We start from the raw sequence: 9,391 nt of genomic DNA on the forward strand, positions 1-9,391 counted from the left end.
ACTAGGGTAACTATCAAGAAGGAAGACAGAATATACTGAAAAAAATCATGCTAGAAGTAATTCCTGTATTCTAAAAGGATTATCTACCCACCACTGAAACATAGTTAGATCTGGTATGAAGCGTCCAAGCTATTTAAGCCTAAGGAGCAATAATACAAAGAAGTTCTGGCAGTAATAAGAAAACATAGAGTCATCTGCAGGGTTAGTTCCACAGAAGAATGTAATGCCCCAGAAGACAGAATGCTACCAGGCTTATTTTTCACTACAGTGGGACCAACTCACTACTCGGAGAGAAAACATGTTATTTGTGATGTTTAATGATCATTCCAGGCCAAAGGTGCTTGAGCAATCAGTTCCATCTGTCTCCGCATACCAGAACTGGAGTATCTGCAGCTCCTCCACAGACTTCCTGGCTCCAGCGCTGAGCCACTTGAAGAAGGAATGGTTCTCAAAACCCATGCAGCCTCCCGACTTGCAAACTGAACTCTCCTGCCACTACCCTGGTTTCCCTCTGCAAACTGAGAGGACCCACACTGCACAGGCGGAAGCAAGAACTGGGGCTTTCAATCCTGCTGAATAAGAAGTAGAAGTCCCTCAGCAACTGCAGCTGAGCGAAGGGATCGTCATGTGTGGTCCATAAACGCCACGGTTCGCTGTGAGTAGCTGTGCTCAGTTCACCAATTCACTGCGGCACTGTGTGCTGCAGCAGCTGCTTCCAGCTTCTCACCGCGACAGTGCTCAGTCCATAGGCAGCTTTTCAGTCACTACTGCTCCATTATGCTTTTCCATATCTGCCCCCCACTCCACCGGCAAAGCACAGATGCTAGGTGACAGGATAAACTGGTGAAGCCACAGTAACTGACCGATAGAACGGGCAGGTAAACCACAATAATTTATACAGGATCATAATTTATAAAGTAAATTCTACAAATTATGCAGTATTTTAAGCTAATCTGTTTTACCTTGCATTGCCTCAGACTAGAAACATGATCTTCAAAGATCAGCTGATGTGGGCAAATACACTAAATTGCTGAAATTATAGCCTTATTTCTAAACTGTAAAATTACAAAGAAGGAAGTTCTTCCCAGCTTGGTATCTAATCTCCAAGACCCCAGGTCAAGCAGCAATGTCACCTGATACACTCCAGCACTTACATCTAGCAGCCACCTACTTTGCAGTGTACATGCCTCATGTCAATAGATACGAAGAAAGTGAGAACATGGAGCAAGTGAAGATGGAGAAAAAGGTTGACTGGAAGAAGACAAATACCAAAAGCATCAATGTAGACAGAAGCCTTAGTTTCAGCAGAGGATTAGCCGTGTCAGCCTTCTGGGGATGGAGTTGGTGGGTGGGGAGAGGAGGAGTTTGAAAGGGTTACACCACTACTTCCCTAAAGAAAATGTGAATTCCTTTCCTATAGTTACCATTTTCAGAGACAGTTTTGTAGAGGTCTTTCTCTAGCAGTAATGCCAAGAAGCTTTGCAATCTTGGATGAGTCACTTCTCCATTTCTTACAGCAAAATCAACACCACTTGCCTCCCTACCCTGTGAGGAAGCGCAAGTAGCAGACAGCCTTTCTACTGCATTCCAAAGCTGAAACCATTTGAATAAACATTAAGCAGTAGTATCCTCTCAAAATTCCCTGGCAACATATGGGAGGCTGAAAAAATAAAGACATTGCAGAGGAAATGGAAAACAATAGGAAGGACCTTCCCCTGGTAGGAATTTATTGACCAGGGAAAGGAGGAAAGGGCAGGAAGTCTGCAAACAGCAATACCAGTCTCTCTTCATTATCATGTTTGCTCCCGTTATCCCTGGGTAAGCCAAAAGAATACAGACCCAAGCTTGTTCCCATAGGAGGGTGAAAGTTGCCAGTCTCATGCCCTGTGTGACCTCTAATTAGCTCCTTTGTCACCCAATAGTGCTGCCCAAATTCCAGAATACTGGAAAAAAAAGCAATAAAACAGTCTGTGACCTCCAAAAGGTTGCTATTTACTTTTCTGGAGCAATGTACAAGAGCTGCTGGTTTCCCAGTGGCTTTTCATTGCATATGTTCTAACATACTTCAAAGGGGGCACTCAAAACAAGACACTGTGAACTACTGCATTGTAAAGCATGCACCATGATTCAGGTCACTCACAATAAACTAACCTGAGAGCACTGTAACTTATTAACCAACTTTCTCTCCTGGCATTGTTCACAGTTCCACAACCACAGAACTGCTGAGAGCCTGTTGAAATCACCAGCAACCAGCCTAACCCAGGAAGTTACTCCGGGGTACTACCTGTAGGAAAAGCTGGTTTACACAGATTTCTTTGAAATAGAGTAACAGGATGGTTTCAAATATGGCCTATTAAGTATCCAGAATTAAACTTTTCAGATACTTCCCCATGCAATTATCTTTCAGATTCAGTGCCATAAGACACCTAATTAGCATTCATTGCGGATTCATTATCTAATTTGGAGTGTTTTCTTTAATTATATTATTTAAGTTAATCCAGTGCATTTTTGCCCCAGATATATGGAAGAATAATGATGACTAGAAGGTTTTAAATTTCTTCTTCTACCTGACATAGTAGGCAGAAATACAGGATAGCTGTTTCCCACAGAGGCGAACATGCCTCGGGGGAAAAAAGGAGCCATCAAACTGTAAAAGGAAATAATCCTTATTGTGAAAATTATGTGATGCTACTGTACTTATTAAAGGTGAGACTGACTTTGCTCTAAAACAGGAAAGAACTGCTACTCCCAGAGGTAAACAAGCAAGGGGTTTACTTTATGGAATCATGACATGGCTGTAGCAGTAACTCAATGACAATTCTAAAAGGGCAGAAACTCTACTGCCACCCAGTGAAGTTATAATTAAAAACCATGAGAAAATTAGAAGCAATGTGAGCATGCAAAACTAGCTCAGAGAGTGAGCTGTAGAAGGCAGCAACATAGCTGATCTGGAATGAAGATGGAAAGAAAATGACATGAAGACAACTTTCTACCACACTTTTGCATATGCTGCTTGGCCTGCCTGGCATGTTACAGGCAGAAGTCACAGACATCACAATGGGACTATTTAAATAACACAGAACAAGATAATGTATTACTGGTAACTATCAGGAATAAGTTTTCCTTTTTGTCAGTCAGCAAAATCTGCCATGACAGAAAAAAACATCAAGATAACTGCACTGATTTAATTACACACTTCATTTCTTACAATGTAGCCCTCAGAAACCTGAAGTTCTGATTTTCTGAGGTAGGGATTGGTGGAAAACAGATATGCACATAGAAGTAAACACTGCCTCCGTTCAGGATCATCCACAATGAAAAAAATGTCTGTAAACACACCTTCAAGTTATTAGCTTCAGGTTTTAAGCACTGAGATCTGTAAGCATTTAGCTTTTCTGTTTTTGCAACAAACACAGGAATATGGTCATGAACCTTGTCAAGGAACCTCCCTAGCATGATGTTACGCAAATTCCACCAGGACATACAATTTAATCCTTTTTAAACTGCATCCAAGAACACGTGAAATTATTATAATGCTGATGACAGTGTAACACAGACAGAAATTCCAGAATTACTCCTGGGTTTAAATGACAGTTTAATATAAAATTACCAAACTAAAATTTTGCAGGGTCAAATATATAGATCTTTCTACCAGCCAAATGAGTGCCCTATCCCAGGAAGCCACAATACTGTGCTCCTTTTTATTTGCTTTATTTCTGCTCCCATTAGTCTTGCTCCATAGTGCTGCAGCATCAGTAAGACAGGAAAAAGGAGTATTGCTGCACAGACTAGGAGGCAGCCTAACGGTGATCAATGCACCCTGGTGAAATGTAAGAGATGTGGATTTGTACTCCCACTGAGAAGGGAACAGAACTATTTTTCTGATAATCTTCTTCAAGAAGACAGGAGTTCCTCAGATTTGCTTTTGGACACAAATCATTCAGCCAGGAGAAATTATTCAAGAAGCGTACTGAGAATTTATCTAATGCCAACATATGTACACCCTCGCAGTTGTAAATGACAAGTGTTCCCATCAGTGAAAAACCAACAGAGTTATTCCATGCCCCAGAACAGATTGCCTGGCATTGCTTGACACTACAAACAGTCATTCTGCCCATCTACTAGGGGTACTTACAGTAATTGCATAAAATGATCTTTCTGTCTTTTCCTGCATTCTTTTTATTATTCTCAAACTACTATTGCATAAGAAAACAAGATACTGGTGTGGATTACTGGCCCTACTAAACCACAGACAGGAACAGCAGCATATTGTTACTTTCATTATTCAGAAATAGTATTTACAATTAAAAACCTGTTCAGCTGAGCTGAAGTTAACATCAAAATGGTTTCTAGTCAATAGGTAATAGCACAATTCTTACTAGCTGACAAAAATCTACAGTCTACATTTTTCAGAGACTGTAAACTCCCATTTTTTAAAATGCCAAGTAAGAATGCAGAGCATCTTGCTTGGTTCAGACTAAGTTTTCCCCATTTATTCCATGCCTATGGTACAGAGAAAAGTGTTAAAGCACATCTGTGACCTTTCTTTTCTAGGTACAGTAAGACTGCTCATGGCCTAAATTTGGGAGTTTCTTGTCGTAAATTCCTTCACCTGCATTTCCAGCTCTGATAAATGAGCAGGGTATTTGTTGATCTGCCACATTGCTTGGCAGGGGAGAGCCCATTCCCTTTTTCCACAAAAGCATGCCACATAGAGTGTGCTCGCTCCAACTCTACACACAACAAGAGTTTATCCATAAAGCTTTATCACTATGAAAACAAGTACAGTTCTTACATTTTCCTTTTTCATTTTTTCTATACATTACATCAGAGTTTGCAGGCTAGATGGCCAGGCTGATTAGGGATAACAGAAGAATCCTACCACATTGAACTCCAAGATTACAGAATGGTGCTTTCTGCTAAAGCGACAGAAACAAACAGGTAGGGAAGGGGTTAAAACCCTGTCTCAATATCAACTCCATATACCTAGTGTTGTTTTTAAACTCTTGAAATGACAAAAAGAAATGCCTCACCCATGAGACTACTAGCATATTTTAAAATAATAATAAAAAAAAAAAACCACCAAGCCATATTTCTAGCTGGCATTCTTAATGCAATCTACATCTTGTAACACATGCCTTAATTTATGAACAATTACAAAGCTACAGAAAACCAGATATTAAAAATTTAAGAGCATGTGTTTGGAATCTAGCCAGGTTATTATGAAAGACCTGCTCAAACTGTGAAAAATGCTAACACAGAAACTTTCTATCTCCTGCATGATGGTGTGTACACTGTATTATAGACACACAAGTCTTCATTACTCAGTACTATGCAATTGTCTAGAACATACTTCATCCTATCTAGATAGCATTATACTGCCATTCTCTGATTTTTAGCCAAGAATCTAACAAATTCACCATGATAGCTCTGTAGTCCAGTTTCTGACAGGTTAGAAAGAAAAAGTAATAGGCATTTGGGTTTTCTTTTTAAAGTACACGTAGGCTTCAACAACTATTACAGTGGCTCAAAATCAGGTTTTACATAGTTGTTCTGCAAAAACAATTTCAGTGCTCCCTAAAAGAAACTTTTCAGGCACTGAAAAATCAGATAGAAATTCAGTACGTTAATATGATTTGCTTAATTAACATCATCATGTCTGCAATTCAAAGAGTATTTTTTCTACCTGACTAATGGAGATGATCTGCCAGAAGTATATGCCAGCTTCTCAGGGCACTTTCTCACTTCATACTAAATGAGGTAATATCTGTGTTCTACAACTAGTCATACACACATCCTTCCTGAAAAACAGTGCTTCCTCAGAAACAGAAATTGCATAGGAATTTCCAAAATACAGTTGCCACTCTATTTGAATGACTGTGATTTTCTATCCCATCCCAAATAGGATTAACAGTCACCCTATAAACCCCATGCTATTTTAATACACTAGTAGATATAAAATCAGTAAATGGAAATGTTGCCTTCCTTTCCTTTGGGCTGACTAAGAAAAAAGAATATTTTCTTCTAAAGAAAAAAGAATATCAAGATACTTTGTCAGTAGACAACTGACCCATTAAGTATCTTTCTAGCATTAGTTTTTTCCCAGGAACGTGAAGAAAATGTTTATGCTTCTTCTGTTTAACTAGTTTCCCAAAAGTGTATTATGACTTCAACTTTTGCATTCAAGTATTTAACTATACGATATTTCTAAGATTTGTTTAAGGTCTCATGGTTATAATTATGGTTTTGTTTTTGAATTAATGCTCTAAATTAGATATTGACTTTAATTTTCATCTGTATTTAGTCCAGGGAGGCAATGGAGAAGACACAACTGTTTTAAAAAGATAAGGCTAGCACCTTGCCATAAATGAACATTCTAGCCTCAGCATCTTTTATTTATGGTGGCATTTCATTTTGATTTGTTATTGGGTTTTGGGGTTTTTTTCCTGTATGGTTGGAAGATTTTGCATTACTTTTTTAAGCTCTACATTGTTTTACTTGTCTCATTCACTACAGTATTTTAAAGATGTTTGCTAAACATTTTAAACATATCTAAATGTGAACAGAGGAAAAAAAGTTTGTTAAGGTCATTCATTCTCTTAACATTACCTTTGACAAATTCTGATCCTCTGTTTCTTAAATTCACCACTTCCTCCTTTATCATCACCATTTGTCTCACCTTTGCTGTAACTGTAGTTCTCCTTTTACAGCAGTGGGAAATCACCCTGGATGCTATTCATTTTGAGAAGGTAGTGGATTTATGAGAGCAAATTATGTACACCAGCAGCTGGATTTTGCCTTGATTGATCCCTCTGCCGACACAGTCCAGATATGTGAGCTATCCTGTTCATTATCCCAATGAGGTGACTGACCAGTAACTACATTCAGACTTCTAACTTCTGCTTGATCCCCACACTGCATTCATCAGTGTAGAGGCGTTTCAGAGAAGCACCCAGCCATGCCAATTCTTCAGAACAGGCAAGACAGCTTTAACCATAAGGCTGCTCTGCAGTCACTTTTTTCTTCACATGTCTAAGCTCGAGATTCCACTGCAGATCTGCTTTGTTGATTGCTATGCGCCTTTAATTGCCACCACCTGGGCCCTTGGCTTGCCTACCCTGTCCCTAACTTCCTTAGCTGAGCTTCTTTCCCCCATTGTTTCCAGTTTAAACTTCTGCCTACCAAATTGTCCGGCTTGCTGGGAAAGCCTTTTGCCCCATTCAGTCAGCTGGGTCCCACCCCTTACAAGCTGCCGTGGGCCCTCAAGGAGGGTACCACTGAAGTCCTGCTGCCTACACGAGCTGTGCAACTAGTTGTTAACCTGCAGAATCCATCGAGTAATCCTCAGACCCTTCCCCTCACTGGCAGAATCAAGGAGAACACCACCTCCATCCCCATGCCACTTGATCACTGGCCCAGTGCTCTTCAGTCACACCTGATACTTCCCAGGTCACCCCAGCAGTATTTTCAGCACCTACGCAGAAAAGCAGTAGTAGCTGCAGTGTGAGGTGAGCCTTGGTAGCTTCTCCACAACATCCCAAATCCAAGCAGCTGGCAAGCAGCAAACCTCCATAAATGACAAATCAGGTCAGCAGATGGAAACCTTTGTCCCCTGCAGGACAAAGACTCCAACCATGATCACTTGCCACTTCCTTCTAGTGGTCCCAAGTGGCTGAGGGTCAGCCACTGGAGATGCTTCATCTGATGGCACTCCCAGCTCCTCTTCAGTTATGAGGGCAGCGAACCTATTCTGTAACTGCAAGTCATGAGGTGGAGCTGGAGCCTTCCCCCTGGTGTGAGGAGTCACCAGCTTCCAGCCTTTGCCTTGATGGGGGATTCCACCTTCCAGTCTCTCCGCTACCGATGAAGGTTGAGGTTTGTGAAGGCGCACAGTCTCAGTGAAGCGTCAGTGGATTGCTTTCTCATCCTTTTGGATTCTACAGTTTTCTGACCTCCTCCCATAGCTCTTTCACTTGGAAGCACAACTCCACAACAACTCCACAGCTCTTGGCAGGCCAAACCAAGTGCCCCAGCCCCAGACACCCTGTGCTGCCTTAGACTTGAGAAGCTTCATCCTCCTTTTGAAGCTCTATCTGGGTCCAAGAGTCCAATAGTGAAGGGACAGTGACTCCAATATTTGAATTTGGAAGTAAAAAAAGCCTTGATTCAATGCTCTTAAGTTTCCTTTTTGAAATTCCAGATAAAGAAACATGGGAATATTAAGACAACATTTGCTAAAATTATAATAGATCACACTAAGTATCTAAAATCTTAAAACACAGGAAAAGATAACTTTCACTGAAATTGTGTATTTGCTTTTCTTAAAAATAATTAAAGCAAAATTTTAAGAGGATTTACTTTTTCCCCCAACTATTTGTTTCCTTTTATCACCTGATTAATAATGGATACATTTAAATTAAGTAAGGTGAATTCGTTGAGGGCAAATTCAGTGATCTGGTGGTTAGATTTCTACAGATAATTTTCTTCATCACAAATAAGCAGGAATTCAAAAAAATCCAAGCACCTATCACTAGGCACATCTGCTCTTCAACTGCCAATAACACACAGAGTAACCTCTAGCTTACTACTTACTCATCAGGAACATATCAGTCATGTTCATGCAGTTCTTACATCAACAAATCTATCAATATGCATAAATATATTTTTACAAGTTGATAAATGTTGCTGTGTTACACCTGTGTAAATCCAGGGAATGACTCCCACAAAGTGGTAGAGCTTGTCTATGTATGTCAGCTCCAATTTTGTCCTGTGAAATGTAAAGCCAAAAGTGAGAACTTGTGAACCTTTTTTTCTAAATAATTAATTTGTATGTGGATTGAAGAATTATTTGTCTTTTAAACTCAGAAATGCCCAAATGACTTTGCACAATGTGTATGAAATATGGGTAGTGCTGTTACTGAGCTGTCAAATGTGACAGCCATTCTGTACTCAGCGATATTTCAAACACCATCCAAATGCAACCATACAAATGTCACCTCTGCCTACAGAACTTTATAAATGAAGCAATATTCATCAATTAAGGGACAGTGAAGTGCATGCAGAAGCAGCCAAGTCTACCTGAGAATTACAATAGAGAGTTCTGGGTGGGCAATCAAGTTTAAACCACAGAATTGCCAAGGCACACGGATTCTCTGTGTGATAAAACGGATTTCCGGTCCCACACTGAGGGAAACTGAAAAATCTTTGCCTATGGTTAGACAAGAGAAAATGTTGCTATTACACCTTTTCCCAAAGTTTTTTACTTCTGCTAACAGAAATATATGATTAGGTATGTGGGAAGTCATCGACATATTTCCACTTCAAATTTGTGAAGACAGCATGTTCATATGAATTACCATGACAGAATGATACTTGTCTCCTAGGCTGCTTG

Source organism: Falco peregrinus, chromosome 9, assembly GCF_023634155.1.
Source record: "Falco peregrinus isolate bFalPer1 chromosome 9, bFalPer1.pri, whole genome shotgun sequence".
Lineage (NCBI taxonomy): Eukaryota > Metazoa > Chordata > Aves > Falconiformes > Falconidae > Falco > Falco peregrinus.